Below are 27,108 nucleotides of genomic sequence, written 5' to 3' on the forward strand. Positions count from 1 at the left end.
ACGGCATCTGGCAAAAGGGGGATGATGAAGCGAAAGGTTATTGAAACCATGAATACGACACAAGCTCAAAATCAAGCTTGTTGTTCAAGGTGGAATGATAAGATGAGGAAGATCGACGTAGGCTTCGCTCATCGTCGAAAAGTTGTTCTCTGGGAATAAGGACCAGGCAGGACGGTTCAAATCGGAATGACAATGATATAGCCGAGCAGGCTAGGAATGACATGATGGAGTATCATTCCAAGAAAAAGAATTCACAAGAGGTAGTGCGATGACGCAATATCCTCGATATAACATGGGGCAATTCTTGAAGGTAGATCAAAATAGAGGTTGGACAGGTGAAATGATTTGCAGAAGACAAGTACTTTTAACTTGTCTGGGAAAAGGAATCAAGGAGAAAGTATGGTCGGGACCACGATTGCAAAGGATCAGTTCATAGATACAAGATGGCCTTGTACCAAGTAAATAATTATTTTTACGAGCAGCTTCCATGATAAGTTCGGCATCGGGTCCATGGGCATGAACACAAAGGTTCAAGGTCGAATCCCACTTCTTTAATGCACAACTTTCCATTCACTTCTCGCATCCGAAAAAGTTGTAGTGTCCAAATTTTACCCGACGAAAGCCAGTAGAGTATAACCCGCATAACTTTTGAGTTCACATGGATCTAGGGAAGACATAGATTCAACCCATCGGGGCATCTTAGGAACATATACCACAAACTTCACGGGTACTCAAGCTCGTAAGTAGAGTATGGTTGACAAGAGCAGAGATACAATTTACCAAAGGCATTATTTATCCGAGGAAAGGCTCACAAGGTTACTGAATATGGAGGACGATGTCGGATAAAACCCAACAAAGGATCCGATGGTCCACAAGGGATATGATGTGAGCATCAATACTCAACCAGAAGAAGAAAGAATGCAAGGAGATCAGATTATAGAAAAAACTGACTAATTCAAGGCTCAATGTAACGGAATTATGATTTCCAAAATCAAGGGATAAGAAGCAAACACTCTGATCAAGGATGGATAAGTTGAATAGACTTAGGGCACAATTTATGGCAATCTGATTGGCCGACCATCTCATGTTTGAGAAGACGCCTAAGCCGGAAAGAAAATCTATAAGGATCAACTAATGATTGCGACTAATCACAAACATATCAAATCAAAAGACTCAAGATGATAATGACAAAGGACGTTAATGGATACTGCTAGGCATAGGGAATTAACCAAGTGTAGGCAGGTAAGACCTTGTAGAGCAATAGGCGACAGAGGTCATCGAAAGCTCGGATTGTATTACAAATTATCTTATGAAGCATAAGAATAAGTGGGGATGAACGGATGCTTGATGAGAACGAGTAACTATCCGTAGGGGTAATCATGCGGCAAGGAACTGCCAATCAGTAGGCTCAAGGTATTCTCGGAACAGTAAGAAGAAATTCAAGGTATCTCGTAATAACAAGATCAACGAGCAATGACTGTATGAACGACAATGTAGGTAGTTACACCTAAGGATTTATCGATGGTATGGATTGCAGCGGCGAAGGGTACAAGGGACTCGGTACAACATTGAGAGTATCTTCAGAATCTTCTGATGCACCAAGAAATCATCTGAAGTGAGGGGCTCTCTGAGAGAAAGTATTTACGAGAACCTAGAGTTAGAGATAACAAACTTATTTAACCCGAATAGAAGAGAGATCAGATTCCTAGAGTAAAGGAGAGGAATAAAAGATCCTAATACCACCCAATAGCGGCGTGGGCCCATAAGCAACCCAACCATGTTAGTAAAACAGTTTTTCAAAGACTAGACTCAACTTCGGCCAAGGAGTTGGAAAGGGGGATCCTAGAGGCAGTCGGCTCGGATACCAACTTCTGACACCCTCGATTCAATCATACACTAATCATACATGCAAATGTGTACGATCAAGATCAAGGACTCACGGTGTCAGCGTTCTCGGAACGGGGGTCCCCAGACTTGCCTGCCTGCGGCCTGCGGCGTGGCTCAAGCAGTGGCCCAGTATGGCCCGTCTTCATCAACCCAAGTTCAAGACCCTCACTAGGGGCCAAGCCTCGCGGGGCGGACGACGCAAGGCTTCCTCGGGGGCGGCTTCGCCAGGCAGGCTCGCAAGGATGCGGAGAGATCAATGCAAGGAGTACCTCACGAGGTGCTCGTGACGCAAGCCATGATGATCAAGACCAGGCGGGCGCCAGCCAGCGCAGTGTCCTCGTTTCCTCTTTGGTGCAAAGGGGGCAAGCACAGGCGCGGAGTACCGAGGCATCAAGCAAAGGTTTCCATATCAGTGCAATGAGACCAAGACCAGCAGGACAGCAGGATGGAGATCACCGTGGAGCCCAAGACGGCGTCATCACCAGTGCCTTTGGCAGTCGAAGACCAACTTTAGTCAGGATAGCTTGTACTAGCTGTCCCCCTTCAAAATAGTCGTTGTTGGCTCCCTTCCCGCTCAATATTTGGGAAGAGGACCAGGGCCTCTATATATAGAGGTAGCCACTACAGTAGAGGGCATCTGGATCTCACCTAGAGCCAACAGAGACGGAGTGATTCCTCTCCAAGCACACCACCACAAGAACACCCCTCGCGAGGTTGTTCTTCCTCTATGATGTTCATCATCAGCCCCAGAGGCAATCCACCACACCACACACTGTATTAGGGTATTACACCACAACGGTGGCCCAAACCAGTAGATTCACGGTGAAGTTTTGGGGCGTGGATCGGTAGGGAGTAGATCTTCATGCGCACCCCAGAGTTCGAACCTCATGGGTTTTGTCGGAACCCGATATTCGACATTTGACGCGCCAGGTAGGGGTGCGCCGGAATCTTCTTTCCGCTGTTCTGCGTTCCATCGTTTTGTCGCATCCATGGCAGACGCTCGCCGAGCTCGCACCGAGCGTCGGGCTGCTATCGCCGCCCGCGTCACCCAGATGGCTCCCGTCGGTGGGCCTCCTCGTCGTTCTCCGTCGCCTGCCGCCAACGCCACCACCGTCCCGGCGGGGAATGAGCAGCAAGCATCATTGCTGCATCCCTCGGTGCAGCGGGAAGGCCGCACCGCCACTCCGTCTCACGCTCATCGCGCTCCCACCAACGCGCATGCCGCGTTGCTCCTGGCACGTGAGCTCCTGCACTACCGCCCCGTGGACGACCTCTACGAGGAGTGGCTCGCTCACATCACCGAGCTCGTCAGCGCCGCAGGGGGTTCTCCTGTGCCATCCCTCTCGCCGCCTCGCCCTCCGTCCTGCATGGGCGATGCAGCTCAGGAGGTGCCTCCACCACCTCCTCCCCAAGAAGGCGCCCTGGCTCCAAGGCGCGCGGCCCCTGGACGAGATCCACTGCGTCCAATGCCCGCGCGACAAGAAAGGAGTTGACAAGAAATCCGTCGGCCCCAAGAAGGCGCTCGCCTGCTTCCTGCTCCAGCACGCCAAGACCGCATCCCTGCACCAGCACACCACGACCCCGTGCTGCCCCTGGCAGCAGTGCGTAGGAACCATCAAGAGCAGGCCCCAGGTCTGTAAAAAGCTCCGGTGGCAACAGCGGGTTGCCGCGCCTTCACCACCAGATCGGCCAGGCCAGGCAAGTTCAAGCCAGATCGGCCTCCTTGCTACGACGGCACTGCCGACCCCGAGGAGTTCTTGCAGCTCTACAAGCTGGGCATTGAGGCGGCCAATGGAGGCAAAAAGGTCATTGCGAACTGGTTTCCCATGGCGCTCAAGGATGGTGCCCGCACCTGGCTCCTGAACTTTCCTCCCGGCTCGATCTCCTCTTGGGACGAGATGTGCAACCATTTCATCGCCAACTTCCAGGGCACTCATGACCGTCCTCCGGTCATGGGTGACCTGCACCGCATCAAGCAATAGCCGGCAGAGACCCTGCAGAAGTACATCTAGCACTTCAACAGCACTCGCCTCAAGATTCCCAAGGTGACCGAGGAGGCCATCATCTCAACGTTCTGTGACGGTGTCCGCGACATCAAGATGAAGGAGGAGCTTGCCATCCACGAGGATCTGTGCACATCTCTAGAGCTGTTCAATCTGGCGACCAAGTGCGCAAGAGATGAGGAGGGGCGCCCCTCCCTCCTTGAGCTTCCAGCTGCTGACCCAGAAGAGAAGAAAGCCAAGGCCAAGGACGTGAAGCGCAAAGGAGCAGCTGTGCTCGCAGCAGAACCAGACACGAAGCACGACAGGGACCAGCCAGAGTCATCCAAGGGTAGCTGGTACTGCGTGTACCATGACCTCCACACCCACAACACCAACGAATGCCAAGAGCTCAGGGTCATGCGAGAAGGACGTGTCGGTCGATGCCCCGAGCGCAACGATCGGGGCTATGGCCGAGGAGGAGGAAGAGGTGGAGGACGATGGGACGACCGAGGCCCTCGCCAGGAGTGGCATGACCGCCCTCGCAAGGATCGCTGGCAGGACTAGCCTCGCGAGGGGGCTTGGAGGGATCAGCCTCGCAAGGATCGCCCGCGGGGCAACGCATGCCTTCCTCCTCTGCCGCCACCACCAAGAAGGAATGATGACCACCACCAGGACGAGGGGGCTGGGGGCTTCCAGGAGCCACGTGCTATCGCTTGCATCCTGGGCGGTGCCCAGGCCCCAGCCTCTCAGCGCATCTTCAAGCAGTTTGCTCGCGAGGTGAATGCAGTCCTTCCCAAGACCGAGGCCATGCGCCCTCTCAGGTGGTCCACGTGCGCCATCACTTTCAGCTCAGCGGATCAGCTCAAGTGTGCGGCTATGGCTGGCATCCTCCTAATGCTTTGTTCCCCGGTCATCAGCCACATGCAAGTTACCAGGACTCTCATCAATGGTGGCGCAGGACTCAATGTTCTGTCCGTCGAGACGTTCAACAACCTTCAAGTGCCTTATGACCAACTTCAGCCAACCAAGCCTTTCTCAGGAGTCACTGATGGCTCCACTACTCCCATAGGGCAGATTCACCTCCCTGTCACTTTCGGACCGTGCAAGAACTACCGCACCGAGCTCATCGACTTCGATGTTGCCCACATTCGCCTGCCATACAATGCCATCCTCGGGTATCTAGCCCTGGCCAAGTTCATGGCGGTAACGCACCATGGTTACAATGTCCTCAAGATGCACGGAAGCGGCGGAATCATCACAGTCCCCTGCGAAGAGAAGGATGCGGTGTGCTCCCTCGAGCGCGCCTTCCAAGATGCATCAATCGAGAACCCAGACAACAGGAGCGAGAACCCTCCCGAGGCAGTTCCCAAGAAGAAGAAGACATCGCCCAGCTCAAGGCCGCAGGAGGTTGGCATCTCTGGAGGTGTCGCATCAGGATCCGCGCTCATGCAAGGGGCACCTCCCTCCATCACATAGGAAGGCGTGCCCAGCACCCTCCTCAGGCAGGGCTCGGGGGCTCTCTTCTGGAGGGCCTCAGACTTTGCCAAGATCACGAGGGAGGCGCTCGAGCACCACTTGGAGGCGTGCTTAGCAGCACGTTTCCCTTAGGAAGGCATGGGGCAAGGAAGGCCCAACCCTCAGGAGTTCATCACCAAGGCCACTCAGGAACTTCAAGAATCAAGAGTCATACGCGGCGATCGCCGCCTACCTGGCATAGCTCCCCATCCAGGCGAGGATGGCGGGCTGCGCGTCTTCATCGACTACCCAGGGCTCAGCTGAGTCGCGTCTCAGGAGCGCCTCTGGCCTTCGCGCGTGGGACGCTGCGGGGGTCCACTGCACAGCTACGTTCCCATGCCTTTCGTTCTGCTGAACGCGGCTGCCACTCACCAGCGTCATCTGTGGAGCATTCTGGCAGCTTAGGAGGCCAGGCACCACGCGGCCCTGGCGGAGATGGAGATGGTCCTCAAGGAACCGCCTGGACCCCCAGAGCCTCCCGAGGCTTAGTCCTCCAGTAGCTTGTGAGGATCGGCCTCTTCACCTCGCATCGCCAGCTACCCGAACACCCCTTCTACAACAGTACCAGCTGACATCTTTCGACTTCATTTCAGCTAGGAGCGCCCTCGGGGCTGCATCATTCCTAGGTCGCGTGGGTTTGTCCCTGCGGCATGTATCCCTTTAGCTTATGTCTTCAGTTTACCTTGCTGGGGGCGCCCCTCGGGCTGCATCATCCCCAAGCCGCTCGGGCCTGACCCAGTGGCATATATCCTCCCTGCCGACGTAGAACCCAAAGCAAATAGGGAGGAAACCACCAAATCTCGAAGCAAATCCAGAAGCAAATATTACAAACCATAAATTTTCCTCACGATACCAAACACAAGTTTAAACGCCTCCACGAGGCACGGTGCATATTGCAGGAGTTGAAACAGGAAAGAAGCCACGAGAATATCACCCTTGGGCAGCGCCGTCATTCGCCAGGAGCCCTGCCTCCGTGGTGGTGTTGCGCTTGTCAGCTCCACCTCCCGAGGCCGCAGAACCAGCAATACATGCCTTGGCCGCAGTGGCGAAGGTGCGGAACTTCGCCAGCAGGGCTTCCGCTCGGCCCTTCATGGCTTCAGCAGCAGCGGTGGAGAGCTCGACGTCCACAGGCTCCAGCAGCTCGTCGAGGTTGGCGCCAGGGTCGCGAAGGTAGATGTGGCTGAGGACCCGCGTCAGCGCCGCGGAAGAAAGGACGCGAGCTTCAACCTCGGCCATGGGGCCGACGCCGGTCACGACTTCCTCAAGCGCTTCGACCAAGAAGGGAAGCAGCTTGGCGGGGCCGTCCTTGGCCCCAACCAGCGGCTTCTCCAGGCCACCATCTTAGAGCGTCTTCAGTGACTTGCCAGATCTCTCCTCGACATCCGCGAAGGCCACGCGATCCTCGGCCAAGACCTTCGCCTTGGCATCCAGCTCGTCCCTCTCCACCTTTAGCTTCTGCTCTAGCGTCTTCAGTCGGCTGCGATCAGCGGACAGCTCGGCGTAATGGTCCCCAATGGCGGCCTCCCAAGCCTTCATCTCTTCCTCCTTCCCCTGGCGGTCGCGAGCCTCTTTGGCGAGCTCATCGCGCAAACCCTCCAGCTCGTCCTCCAGCGCCTTGCACCGGTCCTAGGCGACCGTAGCATTCTTCAGAGCTGCATCACGGGCGGCTGCAGCCTGGGTGGCGACTTGCTTCTCCTCCTCGGAAGCTGTCGCAGCCCGGCTTAGCGCCGCTCGGACGGAGGTGTCGGAGTGAACCAAGCCAGAGATCAGCTCCAGGCGCCTGGCCACCAGGTGGGGGTTGGCGCCCTGGAGGTCTTCCCACAGCTGGCCTAGCCCAGCAAGGGCACGGACCAAGATGGCGGAGGAGTCAGAGGAGTCAGGAACCAATGGAGTAGGAGGAGAAGGCGGCAGCGTGACTACGGCTTGGGAGACTGGGAGCTCCTGAGTCTTGGCAGCCTCAGCGACAGCATCAAGCACCGCCATCTCTAGAGTCAGCGGGGCCATGGGGGCTGGCACCCCGCCAGGGCGCTCCTCTTGGCCTTGCGAGGACGACCGGGCAGGGGAGGTGCGAGCTCCACTGCCTCCCCTTCCCACAGGTGAAGGCGCGGCCACAACGGATGAGCCTGGCCCAAGCAGAACCACCGTGTCCCCCTTCAGCTTCTTCGCCGCAAGCGGCGGCCTAACCAAATGATGGAGGACGTCAAGACCCAACAGCAAAAACAAGGACAATAGGGAGTTCGAGCACTTACTGGTCAATCGCGGCATAATCTGGCGGTCTCTTGTCGAGCTTAAAGCCCGTGAGCCTCTTGGTCCGGGGCGCAGCCTCGGGAGGTCCAGAGGCAGAGGAGGGCGCACCAGAAGGGTTGGAGCTGGCTTCGAGCAGTGCCTGGGCCGGGGTAGCCCCTCGGGAGATCAACCCCAACCTCTCCTTCTTCGGGATCACGGGCGGGTCCTCTCCCCCTCGCCTGGTGTCGGCCTCGTCGTCGTCCGGCATGGTCCGGAGGATGTTGGCCCTGTGCCAGGGGGAAGTCTCACCCGTCCCTTCAGCGGTCGCCTCCGAGTCGCGCTCCTCTTCTTCTTCGTCCTCCTCTCCTCCTCTGCGGGAATCATCGGAAGACAATTCCACCAGCGCCACCGCCTCCTGGCCCTCGAGAGGCACCTCCGGCACCAGACCGCTCCATTCGAAGGTGGGCATGGCTTCCACCACTTGTTGCCAGTTTACGCGAAGGAACAGGGGGGCTGTAGCGCCCTCCAAACCTTCCACGTCCTCCCCGACCAAGAGGCGGAGAGCTGCGACCAGATCCTCGTCGGCCAGGGCCACCAAGTTCAGGTGGAGATCGTCATCCGCACCCCCAAGCGTCCACAACGGGCGTGAGTGCGCCTGAAGTGGAGCTACCCGCTGCGCCAGGAACTCCCTCATGAGCGTGGCCACTGTCAGCTTCGCCGCCTACATGTTGCCCGGCCTCAGGTCGGTGTTCATCTTCTCCAGCACCGACTTCGCCTAACAGTCGTCAAGCTTAGCACGAGACCACGCCTCGTCAGCCTGGGTTGCTCTGTGGGCAGCACCAGCCGAGAGTGGAGGCACCCGGCGTCCATCATGACCCACTTGCTCCGAAAGCCATCAACCCTCTTCCCGGTCTTCGAAATCGCGTTGGCCTTAGAGTACGCGATGAAGCCAGCGCACGCTGAGGTATGGCTGCCGGAGATTCGGAGGAAGAATAAGTGGCGCAACAAAGCCACGGACGGCATCACCCCAACGTGTGCCTCGCAGTAGTAGGAGAAAATCGACAGAAGGAGGACGGAGTTGGGATGGAGATGAAGGTGCTGCAGCTTGTAATGGCGGAGGACGGCATAGAAGAACTCGGAGCAAGGAGGCACCAGGCCGGCGATGACGGTTCTCATGAAGAAGGGATAGAAGGTACCCCCCCTTGGCCTCCGACTAGGCAGCGCCGGCTCGGAGCCCGGTCTCCCCCATCTCATTGCCCTGCACCACCGTCATCAGGCGCGTGGCGGTGAGATTCTTCTTCGTCATGTTGGGGGGATCCAGGGGCGGCGAGTACCAAGCCGGCGAGGCCTCAGCCGCGGCCTTGCGGGGTTCCATTGCTCACTGGAAGAGGAAGGATGAGGCGGATCTAGATATTTTGGAAGCAACAAGAGCAACGACAAGGAAGGGGATCTGGAGCAAGGTGAATGAGAGCAATGGAGGTAAGCTTAACCCAGGCCAGCCTTTTGTCAGTCGGGCAGTTGCCGAGGCAGCATGGGGAAGCGGAGACGCCCACGTCCAATCAACCGCCACGCGGCGACCAACGCCATGGGCTGTTGGGGCCCGCGGCGCTCCGCACTTGCCCTTTGGCTTCGCTGCTGAGCCAAGTCCGATCGCGCCTTGGGCCCGGGGGCTACTATCGGTGTTCTGGGAACGAGGGTCCCCAGACTTGCCTGCCTGCGGCCTGCAGCGTGGCTCAAGCAGTTTCCTAGTACGACCCGTCTTCATCAACCTAAGCTCAAGACCCTCGCGAGGGGCCAAGCCTCGTGGGGCAGACGACGCAAGGCTTCCTCGGGGGCGGCCTCACCAGGCGAGCTCACGAGGAGGCGGAGAGATCAATGCAAGGAGTACCTCGCGGGTGCTAGTGACGCAAGCCATGAAATCAAGACCAGGCGGGCGCCAGCCAGCATAGTGTCCTCGTTTCCTCTTTGGTGCAAATGAGGAAAGCGCATGCGCGGAGTACCGAGGCATCAAGCAAAGGTTTCCATATCAGTGCAACGAGACCAAGACCAGCAGTACGTCAGGAAGGAGATCACCGTGGAGCCCAAGACAGCATCATCACCAGTGCCTTTGGCAGTCGAAGACCAACTTTAGTCAGGATAGCTTGTACTAGCTGTCCCCCTTCAAAATGGCCGTTGTTGGCTCCCTTCCCGCTCAATATTTGGGAAGAGGACCAGGGCCTCTCTATATATATAGAGATAGCCACTACAGTAGAGGGCATCTGGACCTCACCTAGAGCCAACAGAGACGGAGCGATTCCTCTCCAAGCACACCACCACAAGAACACCCCTCGCGAGGTTGTTCTTCCTTTGTGCTGTTCATCATCAGCCCCAGAGGCAATCCACCACACCACACATTGGATTAGGGTATTACACCACAACGGTGGCCCGAACTAGTATAAACCTTGTGTCCCTTGTGTTGTTCATCGTGTAGCTTAGATTCACGGCGAGGTTTTCGGGCGTGGATCGGTAGGGAGTAGATCTTCGTGCGCACCTCGGAATTCGAACCTCAAGGGTTTTGCCAGAACCCAATATCCGACACACGGGAAGATATCTCAACACAACTCTACACACAAATTAAAATAATACAAGCTTTATATTACAAGACAGGGGCCTCGAGGGCTCGAATACATAAGCTCGAATACAAACGAGTCAGCGGAAGCAACAATATCTGAATACAGACATAAGTTAAACAAGTTTGCCTTAAGAAGGCTAGCACAAAAGCAACATGATCGAAAAGCCATGGCCTCCTCCCTGGGAGCCTCCTAACTACTCCTGGTCATCGGCGGCCTCCACGTAGTAGTAGGCACCCTCAGGTTTGTAGTAGTCGTCATCGAAGGTGGCATCTGGCTCCTGGACTCCGTCATCTGGTTGCGTCATCCGAGAAGAATGGAAAAGGGGGAAAAGAGGGAGCAAAGCAACCGTGAGTACTCATCCAAAATACTCACAAGCAAGGATCTACACTACTTATGCATCAGTATCAATGAAAGGGGTAGTATCTGTGGACTAACTGCAGAGTGTCAGAATAAGAGGGGAGAAGCTAGTCCTATCGAACACTAGCATCTTCCGGGAACCACCGTCTTGCAGCAAGAGAATGAAGTAGAGTAGTATAACATAAGTCATATTTATGTTGTTGTCAATGCCCCGGGATCCTTTCTCGACTCCCGAAGCAACATATCCAAATCATGCCTCAGCATCCAGTTCTAGTTGTATCAATCGGGATACAACTCCGAGTGTCTGTTACCATAGGACAGGCTATCGATAGATGTTTTCTTTCCTGCAGTGGTGCACCAACTTACCCACCACGCTTGATTAACTCCGACCGGACACACTTTCCTGAGTCATGCCCGGCCTCGGCGAAACAATACGTCACAACCCGACCTAGGCTAAATAGAGAGGTCAGCACGCCGGACTAAACCTATGCCCCTAGGGGTCATGGGCCATCGCCCCGGGAACTCCTGCACGTTCCGTACACGACCGGTGAGCAGACCTAGCTACCTCCTTAAAATGGCAGGAGCTTACGCAGTCCAATCCGGCACGCGCCGCTCAGTCGCTGACGTCTATTAAACTTCGGTTGATGCATACGACGCAGAACACCCATACTATGCCCACGTGATGGTTAGTGCTATTAGGCCAGAGGCCCCTCGGATCAAATATCCAAATCGTAGTGGATTAGGAACGCGCGGTAACAAGCAGAGACTCATGAAAGATGTGACCCCATCGCCCCGTCTCAAGGACTTGCGGCAAGGGCTAAGAATGCCCGGCCACGCCTCGTAATTATCTCGCGGGTACCTTTCAGGTCAACCCGACTCCACATCACTTACAATTAAACTCGCGCGGGTACCCCTCAGGGACGACCCGTCTTTAGTAACATGGTTCAGTGTAAAGTCATAGTAACCATAGTAACTGTGTGTCTAACACCAAGGGAAACCCTGAGGAACCACCCTCGGTGGATTCCACTCGATGTAATCATCAAGGTGAACGTAAGAGGAACCACCCTCGAGGTTCACACTTGAGGGGTTGCACGACAGAGTCGTATCAGAAGTGGTTACGGAGGAAATCATCTTCGATGACCATGACCGAATAGCTACACTACAGAGATCTCATCAGGAGTGGTGTATGAGGTTCCACCCTCGGCACTCGATGGTAACTCTGTAGAGTCAAGCAAGAAAAGGAGCGTGATGTGATGTGAGGTGTCGGGCTCTGGTCGTCGATCACGTTGATCGAGTCGTCGATGATGAAGCAGGGGCAACAAGGACAAGGTGGGGGTCAGTGATGGATCACTAACCAACCTATACTAAGCAGTTTAGGATAAGCAGGTAGGTAACAATAAGCAGGTTATGCATCAGAGTAGGAGCAAACAATAGTAGTAGCAAAATCTAATGCAAGCATGAGAGAATGGAATGGGCGATATCAGGATGATCAAGGGGGGGGGGGCTTGCCTGGTTGCTCAGCGGCAAAGGCAGGGTCGTTAGTGGTGTCGTCGGTGACGTAGTCGATCAGAGGGACAACATCGGTCTCGGGGGCTATCGGAGAGAAGAAGGGGAAGCAACGGATAAATACACAGTAATCATATGCAACATAGAGGATGCTATGCTGACATGCAGTGCAGGGTTGCCTAAAGATATGTCTAAGTCATATTAGGTATTTTAGGATTAAAGTTGGATTTATTCACATGTATATATGCACTATTCATCTACCGGAAGCAGGCTAAAAGTTGCGGGTTCACCTCTATAGAGGGTCCCGATACGGAAACGGATGGCACTGTTGGGTTCGTCTCGTCGTTCTGATCAACTTTCATGTAGAAAGTTTTTCGATCCGAGCTACGGTTTATTTTATATGAAATTTTAAAGCTTTAATCATTTTATGAAGATTCAACATTTATTTAAACCGAATTGACCAAGTCAAATTGACTGGTCAAAAGGTAAGGCGTGGCCCACATGGCATAGACTATACGTAAAAATATAAATAAAATCTAACTTAACTAAATGGGGTTCACCTGCCGTAGGCTAGCAACTAACCTAACAAAGATTACCTAATAAGTAGTCTAAATTGGCCTAATCTAATTAGGCCGGCCACACACAACACGTACGCACACACGGCCACATTCACCACCACGAGCAGCCAGCGATTGCAGACGGCAGTACCCGCAGCAAGGCAACGCTAGTGGCGGCGGCTAGCAGGATAAGAGCAGCACCAGCACGGCCAGCAGCGGGAGTAGCAGCAGTTCAGTGGCACACGGCAGGAGTAGCAGCCCGGCAACAGAAATAGAGCAACAGCGAGCGGACGTGAGGCCACGGCGGCACGCAGAAGCAGCAGCAGTACAGGGAGCAACAGGACAGCGGCAGGGCCGCGGGCGGCTGCAGTGCGGCACGCGTGGGCGCGCGGTCGGGCGAGCCGGCGGGCGGCCGGGCCAGCCAGCGCGCCGGGGTGCAGCGGACACGGGACTGGGCATGGCCAGGGGCACGGTGTGCGGGGCGGCTGGGAGTAGGCAACGGCGGCCGAGCCAACGACAGACGCAGGTGAGGCCAGGGCGGGCGCACGCGACTGGGCGCGGGAGGCAGTGACGAGCGGACGTGCGAGCGGGCGCGATGGTGGCCACGGGAGAGCGAGCGAGTGGGCGACCTCGACGTGTTGTGAGGAGTGGAGGCGGACGTACGCGGCCATAGCGGTGGGGCGGTGATATACAATACGAATCAAGGTCGACGCGAGGGGGGACGAAGGAGGCTCACCAGGGGATGGCTGACGGCCAGCTCGGACGGGTCGGGGGCTTGCTGGAGCGTGGATCCGCGGTGAGGCAGCGACAACCATAGGCGATGAAGCCTCCCGATCCACGCGATGTATGGACTCCGAGCTCGAGCTCATGGACGGAGAGGGAGCAGCGGACGTTGATGGTGCTCTTGACACGTTCCTAGGCGGCGGGCGTAGAGTACGTGGGCGAGGTCGGACTTGGCGACCATGGTGGCGGTTTGCCGCGGGGAGAGAAGAGCAGGCATGGAATGGCTGCCCCGTGGAGGATCCGGCCAAAGATGATGTACAAACGTCCACCGCGACCGATGAACAGGAAAGAAGAGGACAGAGGAGAAGTTGGGTTGGGCCTGCACTGTTGCTAGCAGGCCCAAGTGCACAGTGTAGGCTTTCCAGATTCCTTTTTCTTTTTATGTATTTAACTTAGCTATTGTTTTGTATTTGTTTGACCACCAAATGACTTTTGCAAAATATGAAACTGGTCTAAACAAATACTAGGCATTATTTAGTACCGCCACAAAAGGTTTGAAGTTTGTTTGAATTTATTCAAATTATGTTTGCATTTAAATGGCTCGGTTAAGTGTTGTTGGGCCACTTATTAATTTCCAAGGGATTTAACTGAGAGTCAAATGAAGTTGGTTTCATCACGGGAATGATCGAGGGGATTTATAGAATAGTGTGAACATTTTAGTTTTACTATTTTGTAAAATTATAATTTGACGCATTAGAATTTGGATTTGAGTTTGGTTTGGAGCAAAGTGAGGATTAGCAAAAATAATTATGATGACATAGCATCATTAGGTATGATATTACTGTAGCATGACCCCGGGGGTGTTACAGACAACCCTGTTGGTCTCCAAGAAAGCTGATAAAAATGATCTTGTAGACAGTGAGAAAACCCCACAGTCCTGCGTTGATGTAGTGTTCGAGTTACTGGCTAGTACCGCTGGCACAAGCTCTTCAAACTCGCTGCTTGAATCACTTGGACTTCTTCAGTCTCAGCTATAAGCTGAAAGGCATCAGTCAGTTGTGCTCCGGCAAGAAGCCGAAGGACTGAGGAAGTCCCTGCATAATTCAGATGTGTACTTTCTTGTGCAACAGCAAGCGCTGGAGGATTTAAGCGCCAAATAAGAGAAAGTTAATAAGCTTGCTAAGCATCTTGCTAGCATCATGGGGACCCAGGATATTGGTTCCTGACCTCTTCTGAAGTGGTTTCACTTTTGGACTTGTTTTGCTGCGGCGTTTATATGCTGCTTTGTCCCTATATTTGCATTGGTGGCGAAGTTTGATGCCCAGTGGATGTAATATGTGTAATAGCCGTGATAGCCTAGCGTAAGTTGCTTGCTTATTTATTTCCTTGTTGTCTTGTTTATTTGTTTGATTGTAGTCAGTGCAGATCTTTTTCTGCGGTTTGCTAGTGGCCGCAATAACCTATTTTTTAAAACTAGGCCACAATAACCATGGGCTACATATTTACTGTAGTGACACTGGGCCTCCTACCAGCCGTAGAAACATTGGGCCTTCTACGGGCCGTAGACACAATGGGACTTTTATGGTTCGTATCATCAATGGGCCTTATATGGGTCGTATGATCGACCGGCCAAACATGGGCCAATAACAGAACACATTATGGCTGTAAACGGGCTAGAGTTGGAATCGTCCGTTCATGGGCCGACCATAACGGGTCGTCGTTAATAAGTTGTATTTGATGACACTATGAAAACAACCCAACGTATTAACGAGCCACAAACGGGCCGACTGTAACAACGAGCAAAATTTGGCCAACAAGCAGAAAATGACAGCAATGGGCCGTAAGTAACCGAATGCTGGAAATGAGCCCAAGAATAAATGGGCCCTGAGAAGGCCGAAAGATAACATGGGCTGGAAACGGCCCAATGGAATAATGGGTCGTTAATGGGTATAAAGTGATACGCTGTTCATTACGGGATTGTTTCACCACGGGCCATTAATGGGCCAAGAGTTACAAAGGGTCTCATATGGGCCAAAAGACGTCATGGGCCATACATGGGCCAGATGTTAAAACGGGCTGGAATCATATTGGAGAGCCCAGATGATGCTACTGGGCCTAATTCAGTTAGGCCGTAATGGGCCCTATGTTAGTGGGCTGTAAATGGGCTATATGCGAACAAACCGTTAACAGGCTTTCTATGGGCCGGCCCGCCACCTTTTGACCAAGTCAAAGAGGCTGGCCTTTTCACAGGAATGGGCCTCTGTTGGGCCGTGCTATGTGTCGATGTATCATAGGCGCCTTCGGTCCAATGAGGGGATGGCATCTGTCCCAACGGTGAGACGACACGTGTTAACTTTACTTACTAGAACCTTGTGTATTTTGTTGGTTTAGTTTTAATAAAATACTGTGGGGTTGTTGCCTCACAGTTCCCAGTCAAAAAAATGATGATTTTACACGTGGAAAATCCTCATTGGTCGGGGCTGTTAACGGGTTATCGGATCCAAAATCGGACCCGGTAGCTTAATGGCATTCCGTTATGGTGGATGCCATGTGTCGGTCACCCTTAACGAAAGCACTTCTATGACGCGTGATTTATCGTCATGGAAGTGGCCACTTCTGTGATGATAATTTTGGTAATGTCATGGAACACTTCTACGACAACACAGGTATGACTATGTTGATTCTGTCATAAAATCGTCATGGATGTATATGCATGACAGAAAACGTGACCTACTATGACAAACACGTATCATCACGGAAGTGTATTTTTTTGTAGTGGAGGCTGGTCTCTTGAGATCCTCTTTACGTCTTCATTAGTCTTGATTTTGGGCCAGTTTCAGGTTTCCCCACGCGTCGTGTAAAGCCAATAGTGGTGGGGCCGCTCCAGTAATGGCCCCTGAATGACTTTAATGCACGGGGTAGAAACGGCTAATTCACTCTTCCCACCACGCCCTTATCCTTATCCACGTATGCTGCATGCATCGCGCGGGGTAGGTAACAGAGGCGTGTGGTGCCAGAGAGCATAATGGCGAGGGCACGACTTCCTTGAATTGGTGGAGGAGGGCGGTGGTTACCCGTTGTGGAACCAGCCCGCAGCCCCCCCCCCCCCGCTTGCCTATAAGAGGAAGAGCGGTGGAGGAGTGGAGCCATTCATCCGCACTCTTCTTCTCCTCTATCTTGCTCCGTCTTAGATATGCTGGAAGGGAGAGCCCGGGGCTAGGCCTCGGGCTTTAGCTTAGAACTTTTAGTGGTCGTGAGGATGCTCGGGCGGCACGGCAGTAATGCTGGAGGTGGCGACTCGAGCGCGCTTTTTGTTTTGCCGCTCCCGGCCTTGATCTTGGTGGTAGGGGATGCGAACAACACCATGCCAAGGCCCATGGCAGGCATGGGGCATGGCAGTCGATCACTCCTCATTCTCACTCCTGCGCGACATAGAGGAATAGCCTTGGGAGAGGTCTGCCGTTGGTGAGGGCGGATTTGGCTCTTCCGGGCATCTCCCTCTGTTTGTGGAGGAGGGCTTATCGTCTTTGTACACGTCTTCGGAACATGCAGTGACTTCTGACGTTAGGGCCGTTGGGGACGACCATGCTCTTTATGGGGGTAAGCCAGAGAGCATGGCATTTGGTGTGGCTGACGGTCTGAGGTCTTCGGGTGGTAGTGATGCGGATGGCGGTGGCAACCCATGATGCGTCAAGAATGAGGGCGACCGTTTCGACAAGGCGTGTTTGTTGGTGACTCTATGTCTTCCATCTGGTCCTCCGGCAACGTCACCATCCGCGTTTGCCCCTCGGTTCTTTCTTCCTTGCCGAGAAGTGGCGCCATCCTGATCCTGGGGAGGCGCCGATTCCCAGCTGGGTTTGCCTTCTGCCTCTTTGACCTTGTCCTGTAGGAGATGGACAAGGGCAAAGGCATTACGGGGCACTTATCTTTTTTCAATCTTAAATCTGTAGGCACTGGCCAAATTTTAATTCAAATAATGTAATCTCTTGAGTCCATGTCTGTGTTCTGTAAAGCTTGTACTTGTATCAACATGTTAATGAAAAAGATGAACCTTGCCGGGGACCCGCGCATGTATATGTCCATGCAGAGGGGAGATGCCTCTTTAATGTAAATAAACGAGTTTTTCCCGGTAGGCATCATCTATCGGGATACAGATAGAGGGACCAGCCCCCCGCCAACTTCCTTTTACCAAACACCACTGTGACCATTCTGACCGAAGCAATGTTCGAGTCAGGAATGGGAGTACCTAAGTCTAAAAGGAGTGGCGAGGTTTTCTGATGCATAAGTTATAGCTTATAGAACATGAACGGATAAGAGGTAGAACTTATCTGTTTGGCTTGCCGGGGATCGTAGTGTCGGGCAGCCTTCTCAGCTCCTTGCTGAAACCAAGATCACGGCAAGAACTTGCAGCTTCATGCAGATGAGAATGAATGCAGGATGCGATCCTATCTATATGCATATGCAAATGCTCATGAAATGCTTATGCAGTGATCTGGAATGCTCATGCATGCATGCAGTCTACGTTGCCCCCCCCTACAATGCTTCTCTATTTTCTATTACACGGGGTCATCGCCCCAGCTTTGTACAAGGGGTTACATGTAGCTGAGGCAAGGCCTATAGAAATGGGTGGCTGCCGGGCAGGGCCCGATAGCATCACGCCTTACGGGTAGAACATGCGAAGGTGCTCAATATTCCAAGAATTTTGCACCTGAGTGCCATCTCCGATCTCCAGATGAACTACGCCAGGTCTGGTGACTGGTACTACCCGGTAAGGGCCTTCCCACTTCGGTGATAACTTGTGTGTACCCTTGGCAAACTGAACATGCCTAAGGACAAGGTCACCTTCCTCAAAACACCGGGCATGAACCTGCAGCTATGATAGCGACGTAGGGCTTGCTAATAGCATGCAGCATGTGTAGCATCCCAGAGACGATTCTCCTCGAGTAGCATAGCGTTGTCAAGCCAGTGCTGATGTTGCACGACTTCATCATAGGCGAGCACTAGAGGCAACCCGTAGATGAGTTCAGTGGGCATAACTACTTCTGCCCCGTAGACCAGGTAGAAGGGAGTCTGCCCAGTAGGTAGGTTTGATGTCATTCTGAGGGACCAGAGAACTACTGGCAGCTCATCGATCCACCGCCTGCCGTGCTTCTGCAGCGTATCAAAGGTTCTTGTCTTGAGTCTGCGTAGCACTTTAGCGTTCGCCCTCTCAGCTTGTCCATTGCTCTGGTGGTGTACCACAGAGGCGAATGAGATCTTGCATCCGAGGGCATGAACATATTGCATGAAGGCGCGGCTCATGAACTGGATGCCGTTATCGGTGATGATCCTTGCCGGAACTCCAAAACGACACACTAGATCTTTCAAGAACTTGATAGCTGAGTGGGCAGTCACCTTTCTCACGGTAGTCACTTCTGGACACTTTGTAAACTTGTCGATGGCAACGAACAAGAATTCAAAGCCTTCGATTGCTCAGGGGAAGGGGCCAAGAATATTGATCCCCTAGAGCGAAAATGGCCATGATAGAGGGATTGTCTTAGGAGCTTGGGAAGGCAGGTGGGTTGTCACACCCTGATTTTTATGCCACAACACTTAAGCTAATATATCATGATAAAATATGGGTTGACAAATACTCTTGCATTGTTTGGCTTTTATTTCAATTGGATTTTTGTCTGTGGTTTCAAGTGCTCATGAAAGCCATATTATAGCTCCACCATCTTTACTTCATCTCCTTGCTCCAAACTTTTGCCCCAATGATCATGCCATGTGTATAGTACAGTATAGAATTTTCTTACAAAAATAATTTGGCCAAAAAGTATTTTCTAAATTTACTTTACCAAAAACCCCTGAATTGAGGTTTGCACTACAAGTACTTGATCTGGGGTATGAAAAATCCTTCAAAGAGTATGTTTGACTGCTATTAGGTATAGGACTCCCATAAACCACAAAAATATAATTTTAAAATTTATTCTGCTATTTTATTTACAGGCTTTTTCTTTAGGCCAGAACTGGTCTTTAATAGGTTAAAATTATTTTTAATGCTTTAAAAATATTTGTGAAAATTTAGGGAAACTCAGTGGACAGATATCGTCCATATATAAGAGTTTCAATGCATGGTCATGTTCAAAATATTGGTCAAACCCCTCAAAAACCCTTTTTGGATATTTCAAGCTTTTGAAATATTTACAAAGGAAATATTCTCTAAAAAATTCAAGAAAATTCTAGCATGTCACATATGACATATTGGATGATCTTGCCAAGCCTCATGTCTTGGAGAACAAGAAAACATCACCAAATCCCCTCAAAACCATGTCTGTCCATTTTGAAGTTTGAGCAACTTTACATTGCCAAACATGTCCAGATGTTCTCAAACTTGGTCCACATGCTCCAATGGTCTAATTATGCATCTAGACCAAGTGGAACAAGTTGGATAAAATGATATCTTGATCAAAGTGCCTCAAAACCCTCTTTGTCCAGAATCAAATTTGAACAACTTTACATTGTCAACTTTCTCCTTTTGCTCTCAACCTTTGTGGGCATGCTCTAAACCCTAAATGATGACACTACACCAAGTGGTGTATCAAGGAGAATAGTTTTGCATGACTAGATCTTGGAAAACTCATTTCTGTTGATTTCTAGGGTTTACAAAAGTTGCATTGGCAACGTTGCCCAAAAGGACTCAATCTTGGTGGAACCTCATATGTTCTCATGCCATTTGACCCTGTCAAGCCTTATGACAAGAGGAGTTCATCTTATTGCCCAAATCAACAACAAATACCTTCTGCCATTTCTCTAAAAACACCACCTTGACCACTTCCACTAATCTCCATGAGTTCTACTTTTTACCACAACCCCTCCTAGACCTCTTCTACCTCCAGTGGCTCTCCCCTGGCTTTTGCTCAATGATTGAATGGTGAAACACCCTCATTTACCCCTCTGGACAGCAGCCTCTCTCTCTCCCTCAACCTGCCTCCCCACTCTAGTGGCCCCCCGGGGCATCCAAGGCCATAACCCACTTCTTTACTCCCCCCTAGAGCTACCAGAAACCTTTGGCCGTGCCCACATTGCATAGAAAATGGCCATGCCAGCCATTTGGGCGCTCTGGAGCATGCTACAGTGCACCCCGCACTGTAGCCACCCCCCGCCAACCACCTCCGGCCACCTCGGGCCTCCCCAGCATGCCTACCGATGAACCTCGACGTCCGAAGCACGCTACGCCCTGGTCCCCCTCCTCCTTCTCCCTCCTCTTGCCCCAGCTTGCACGCGCGCCGCCCGCCCGAGCGCACCAGTGAGCACGCTCACACGCGCGTTGCCCCTAGCCCCTGCTCTCTCTCTCTTCACGAGCACCCCCGAGCACCTTGCAGCGAGCCTCCATGACCCGTAGTGATGACAACGAGCTCGCCGACGCACGAGTCCCCCGTGAGCCTCGTCTAGCCTATATAAGTCCCCCCGAGCTATCCTCTCCTCACCACTCGCCCTCTGCACCACCAAATCATCCCCTGCACCTCCAGTTCCTCTCCAGAGGCGCCCAAGCTCGAGATCGAGCTCGACCTCCGCCGCTTCGGCTCGCCGAAGTTCGTGAGGTACAGGTCGTCCCCGCCTCTCCTTCCTCTCAATCTGGAACCTACGTAGCACACTGATCTTTTCCCACCTGTTTCCCCTCTATAGCTGTCGGAAACGGCCGGAACCGCCGCCACCCGAAGCTCCTCTGCCGTGCCTCCTTGTCGCCGGCAAACCAAGCCACCCGGCAACAACAATAACCTCCACCCGAATGGCGACTCGGCAAGGAGTCCAACGGTTCCATCAGATCACCCCGCCGTGCCCGGAAACGTCGCCGGTGAGCTCGCCGACCATCTGGTTTCGGGGTTAGGGATGACAGGCGGGCCCCATCTGTCAGCGTCTCCTCTCCCTCGCCCCTCTCTCTCTCTCACTAGCGCCTGGGGCCCGCTCGTCAAGTTTGAATCTGGCACGCGCGCGCCGCCCTGGCTCGCCTGGCCCCTCTTTCCACTGGGCCTGCTGCGCTGCGGCTGTTTTGGCCCAGTGGCACACTGCCCTTTTCCCTTTTCTTTTTCTATGAATTTTCCAAAAATTCCACAGGATTAAATATTAATCCAAATACAATAATTCCAACTCCTAAAATCTTAGAATAATCCCACCTATTTATTGATATAACTTTCATACACATCCATTACACTTTTCTGTACTGTTCAAATTTAAATTCAAATTTGAACAATAAAATCTTTGTTTGAAAATCCACTACTCTGTCCCCCTAACTCCAAATCTAAAACTAAGAATTTTCCCCTTCTTAGTTTCTCCCTAATATTTAACAAAAATAAGTTGACATTTTTCTGAGCACTTTGATTTTCCTGTTTTTCTATTGCCTTATTTTTCTCGTTGGTATTTTGCGATGATAGATTGCTTTGTTGGCAAAAGAGATTGGATCAGAAGACTTTCAAGACCCCAAAGACTTTGCTGAGCCAGGCAAGCATCCCCTTGACCATGACACCACTCTTGTTCATCAGTACCCTTTTCGATTGCATGATGATGAAATATATCGGTGGTAAACTTGTTGTGAACCACCACATGATGCATACCCCTACTCATGACTTTACCTTGTTCATGAGTGCAATGCCAAGAGACTAGTTGATGCATAATGATGCATGTGTACCATGAACCCTTCATGGTTACATTCTTTCGAAAACCCCATCAGGTACCGCTAATGCCCTTGGGAGATGTTGAACTAAGGTCACCACTTGAGGAAGAAGTGGTGTACCGAAGAGAGATTTTGGTGTGTGTATAAAATGATGGATTAGATTTATGTGTGATTACCGTCCCAACCAAACATGTGCAACCACTCTACCCCTTTATGGGACGGGGCATTATTGATTACTTAGGCTAATACTAGCATGGTGCCCACATTACTACTGACAGGGGGTGACCCGAGGTCACTCTCGGGACGGGGTCGTGCTTGGATAGGCGGCCATGACTGTTTTCACAGGGCGCCAGACACACCGTTGGTCCCTTCTTGTATGCGTGATAATATAAAAAGGGTAGGTCCCACGATCTTTTGCTTATACATGAGGGCCGTGTATCAACGAGTGGACCCTATGTTAGTGTCGTCTAGGGAAAGGTAATGATCGGGTGCTTGCCCCGAGTACTTGAGGTACTGTGGGATTGTGGACGACACGAAAGCTTCCCGGATCTTGTGGGTAAAGTGCGCAACCTTAGCAGAGTGTCAAACTATTCGAATAGCCATGTCCACGGTCATGCACAGTTGGGAGGTGCTACTTAAACTATGTTCAGATATTTTACAATCTCTGTGCATGTGTGTGTGGAAGAGAACTATTTGTGTCAAGGTGGTGACTTGACATGTTGAATGAAATGACATTGATCCAAACCCTATTTATGTTGATATTTGTAACATGTTCTCAAGGTTACCCTGTTCATTGATGCATATCTCACAAGTTGATAGGGCATCTCAACTAGCTTGAAGCTAGGTTGCTTACTTGTTATACAATTGCATTGTTACTTTGAACCTAATCATGGGTTGCTTGCGAGTACATTCAAAGTACTCATTAGCTTGCCACTAGTTATTTAATTGACCGGGCATGGAAGAGAAGGAGTTCAAGGAAGAGTTCTTTGATGACGAACACGCGAACTAGGACGCTTCCTAGTCAGAATGCCTGTAGGGTTAAGGCAGATGGCATGGGTTCTACTTATCGACCAAGATTTCCGCTGCTTATGTTTCTTTCGATGTACAACCCTTAAGGCTTAATCAATGTAAGACTTGACCATAATGGTCATAATTTGTGTAATATGGTATGTATGGATGAAAGACTCTTGTTATTCAGCTTCTGTGTGTTCAGTGAGCATTGATCTCTCAGATCACTGTACACGTGCATTCAGTGATCTCGACTTATGGTTCGGGGTCCCCCCAAAGCTGGTATCAGAGCCATCCTGACTGTAGGAAGCCTTAGTTAGCATGGTCATTAGTTAGGATAAAACAAAATTTCAAAACCATCTATACCTCGCCTCTTTTCTGAGATTTCCCAAAACTAAGGGATATTTTCAGTATTGACCCCTCCTATCCAACTTTTGTAGATGGTTGTCGTCCCCTTGAGACTCCTTACGACACGATTTCCATCACTCCTAAGAGATTGCCTCCAACAATGCCACTATCCCTTCCTTCCCATGTACACCCTGCATGAACTGGAAAATCATGTGTTCAAGAAAGAGTTCTACACAAAGGTTTTTGTGCCTGCCAAGACCTCACCTCATGGGTGGTTCTTCGTTGGACCACCCATGCCAACAAGAGACCTAGCCATTCAGCAAATGGCATACGGAGCACTCCTCCGTCTTCGAGACCTCCTTCCAGAAATGAAAGAATAACATGCCACCTGCTACCTACCTTGCAAGAGCGGATTTGGAGCTCCGACTCAAGTGATGGTTTCCCCAGAAGACGAGGATCCAACTCTCAAGTACCAGATCCGATTCGTCAACGCAGGAGACTACCTTCTACGTCACCTTACCGAAGCATTTCTCAAGGCTCGCCAAGATCTCTCTTCACTTCTGCACCTCCACTGCCTTGAGAAGAAGAAGGTGGTCGAGCAAGAACAGCAAATCACTGCCCTAGAAGCCCACATTTCTAATCAGGAGTAGCAAATCAAGGAACTTCAGAAAGCTCGTAACCAAACCCCACGCAGGAGGCATAGGAATGGATTTCCATATCCACCTCATAGAGGATCATCGTCAGGCCACCGATGACAATACCCAAGACTGAATAGCAACCCTTTTGCTTCCATCACATGTCACAGGTGTGGTGAACTCGGGCATATTAATAGGATGTGTCCCAACAAGTAGCCGACTGTCAGATGTCCATTGGCACCCAAGAGAACCTAGAAGTTGAAGACCGAACACCTTTCTCTCAAAGTGATGAAGCAAGCACGACTACCAAATCTGAGGACCCCTAGGGTAGGATGAGTCATGTACCCCCTATGCACAGTCGAGTCCATATGATGGTTAAACTGAAACCATGTTGAGTGTTGCTTGCTCTTATCTGTTTGTGTTTCGGTATAAGTCGCACTTTTGCCTTAGGCAGCATGTATGCGACTATATCACCTATCTTATCTTAATGAAATTATGTGGTATTTTGGCACTTGTTTGTTTGCACCTGCACTATAGAACCCCCTTTAGGCATCTCCCATCTATGCTAATTTCCATCTCATCTCTCTCATCAACTAAAGACCAGCAAGACAGGATGCACCACCACCTCGGCGACCAACTAGCACTCAAGACTTTTGCTACAGCCTCCTCGACCAAGTGCAACCCCGTAGAGTTATCTTTACCCCTCAAGATTAGAAACCCATCCCTGGACCCTTCGAGACATCATGAGATACCCCAGCTCGAATCCTTAACCATGTGCTTAACCCACAAATTGCAAGAGAACCAGTTAAGCCTCGGTAACTGTCGGCGTTCTGGGAACGGGGGTCCCCAGACTTGCCTGCCTGGGGCCTGCAGCGTGGCTCAAGTGGTGGCCCAATACGGCCCATCTTCATCAACTCAAGCTCAAGACCCTCGCGAGGAGCCAAGCCTTGCGGGGCAGACGACGAAAGGCTTCCTCAGGAACGGCCTCACCAGGCCGGCTCATGAGGAGGCGGAGAGATCAAGGCAAGGTTACCTCGTGAGGTGCTCGTGACGCAAGCTATGACAATCGAAACCAGCCGGGCGCCAGGCGGGCGCCGGCCTGCGCAGTGTCCTTGTTTCCTCTTTGGTGGAAAGGGGGCAAGCACAGGCGTGGAGTACCAAGGCATCAAGCAAAGGTTACCATTCCGGTGAAACAAGACCAAGACCAGCAGAGCGGCAAGACGGAGGTCATCGTGGAGCCCAAGACGGCGTCATCGCCAGTGCCTTTGGCAGCCGAAGACCAACTTTAGTCAGGATAACTTGTACTAGATGTTCCCCTTCAAAATGGCCATTGTTCGTGCCCTTCCAGCTCAATATTTGGGAAGAGGACCAGGGCCTCTATATATAGAGATAGCCACCACAGTAGGAGGGGATCGAATCCTTCTCAAGCAAACCACCACCGCAAGAACACCTCTTGCGAGGCTGTTCTTCCCTTGTACTATTCATCATCAGCCCCTAAGGAATTCCACCACACCACACACTGGAGTAGGGTATTACACCACAACGGTGGCCCGAACCAGTATAAATCTTGTGTCCCTTGTGTGTTCATCATTTAGCTTAGATTCTCAGCGAGACGTTGGGACGTGGATCGGTAGGGGGAAGATCTCCACGCGCACACCAGAGTTCGAACCTTAAGGGTTTTGCCAGAACCCGATATCCGACATTTGGCACGCCAGGTAGGGGTGTGCCGGAATCTTTCTTCCGCTGTTCTGCGTTCGATCGTTCGTCACATCCATGGCTGACGCTCGCCGAGCTCGCGCCGAGTGTCAAGCTGCTCTCGCCGCCCACGTCGCCCAGACGACTCCCGTCGGTGGGCCTCCCCATCGTTCCTTGTCGCCTGCCGCCCACGCCGCCACCGGCCCGGCGGGGAACAAGCATCAGGCATTTTCACTACATCCCTCGATGCGGCGGGAAGGCCGCACCGCCACCCCGTCACTGACTCCAGCTGGTTCGTCGTCACATGGTCGTCGCGCTCCCACGTACGCGCATGCCGCATTGCTCCTGGCACGTGAGCTCCTGCACTACCGTCCCGTCGACGACCTCTATGAGGAGTGGCTCGCTCGCATCACCGAGCTCGTCAGCGCCGCAGGGGGCTCCCCTGCGCCATCCCTCTTGCTGCCTTGCCCTCCGTTCTGCGCCACCATGTCAAGACCCCGCGCTGCCTCTGGCGGCGGCGCGCGGGAATCCCCAGGATCAAGCCCCGCGTCAGCAAAGAGCTCCGGTGGCCACCGCAGGCTGCCGCACCTTCACCACCGAGCTATGCAGTGTCGTCGGGCCAGGCAAGTTCAAGCCGGATCTGCCACCTTGCTACGACGACACTACGAGCTGGGCATGGAAGCGGCCAACGGAGACGAGAAGGTCATGGCAAATTGGTTTCCCATGGCGCTCAAAGACGGTGCCCGCACCTGGCTCTTGAACCTGCCTCCCGGCACGATCTCCTCTTGGGACGAGATGCGCACCCGCTTCATCGCCAACTTCCAGGGCACTCACGACCGTCCTCCAGTCATGGGCGACCTGCGCCGCATCAAGCAGCAACCTAGGGAGACCCTGCAGAAGTATATCCAGCGCTTCAACAACGCTCGCCTCAAGATTCCCAAGGTAACCGAGAAGTCCATCATCTCAGCGTTCTCCGATGGTGTCCGCGATGTCAAGATGAAGGAGGAACTGGCAATCCACAAGGATCTGTGCACATCTCTGGAGCTGTTCAACCTGGCGACCAAGTGCGCAAGGGCTGAAGAAGGACGCCTCTCCCTCCTCGAGCTCCCAGCTGCGGACCCAGAAGAGAAGAAAGCCAAGGCCAAGGACGTGAAGCTCAAAGGAGCAGTTGTGCTCGCTGCAGAGCCAGACACGAAGCACAGCAGGGACCAACCAGAGTCGTCCAAGGGCAGCCGATACTACATGTACCATGACCTCCACACCCACAACACCAACGAATGCCAAGAGCTCAGGGCCGTGCGAGAAGGACATGTCGGTCGACGCCCCGAGCGCAACGATCGGGGCTATGGCCGAGGAGGAGGAAGAGGTGGAGGATGATGGGACGACCGTGGCCCTCGCCAAGGG

Source organism: Triticum dicoccoides, chromosome 6B (genome assembly GCF_002162155.2).
Source record: "Triticum dicoccoides isolate Atlit2015 ecotype Zavitan chromosome 6B, WEW_v2.0, whole genome shotgun sequence".
Taxonomy (NCBI): Eukaryota; Viridiplantae; Streptophyta; class Magnoliopsida; order Poales; family Poaceae; genus Triticum; species Triticum dicoccoides.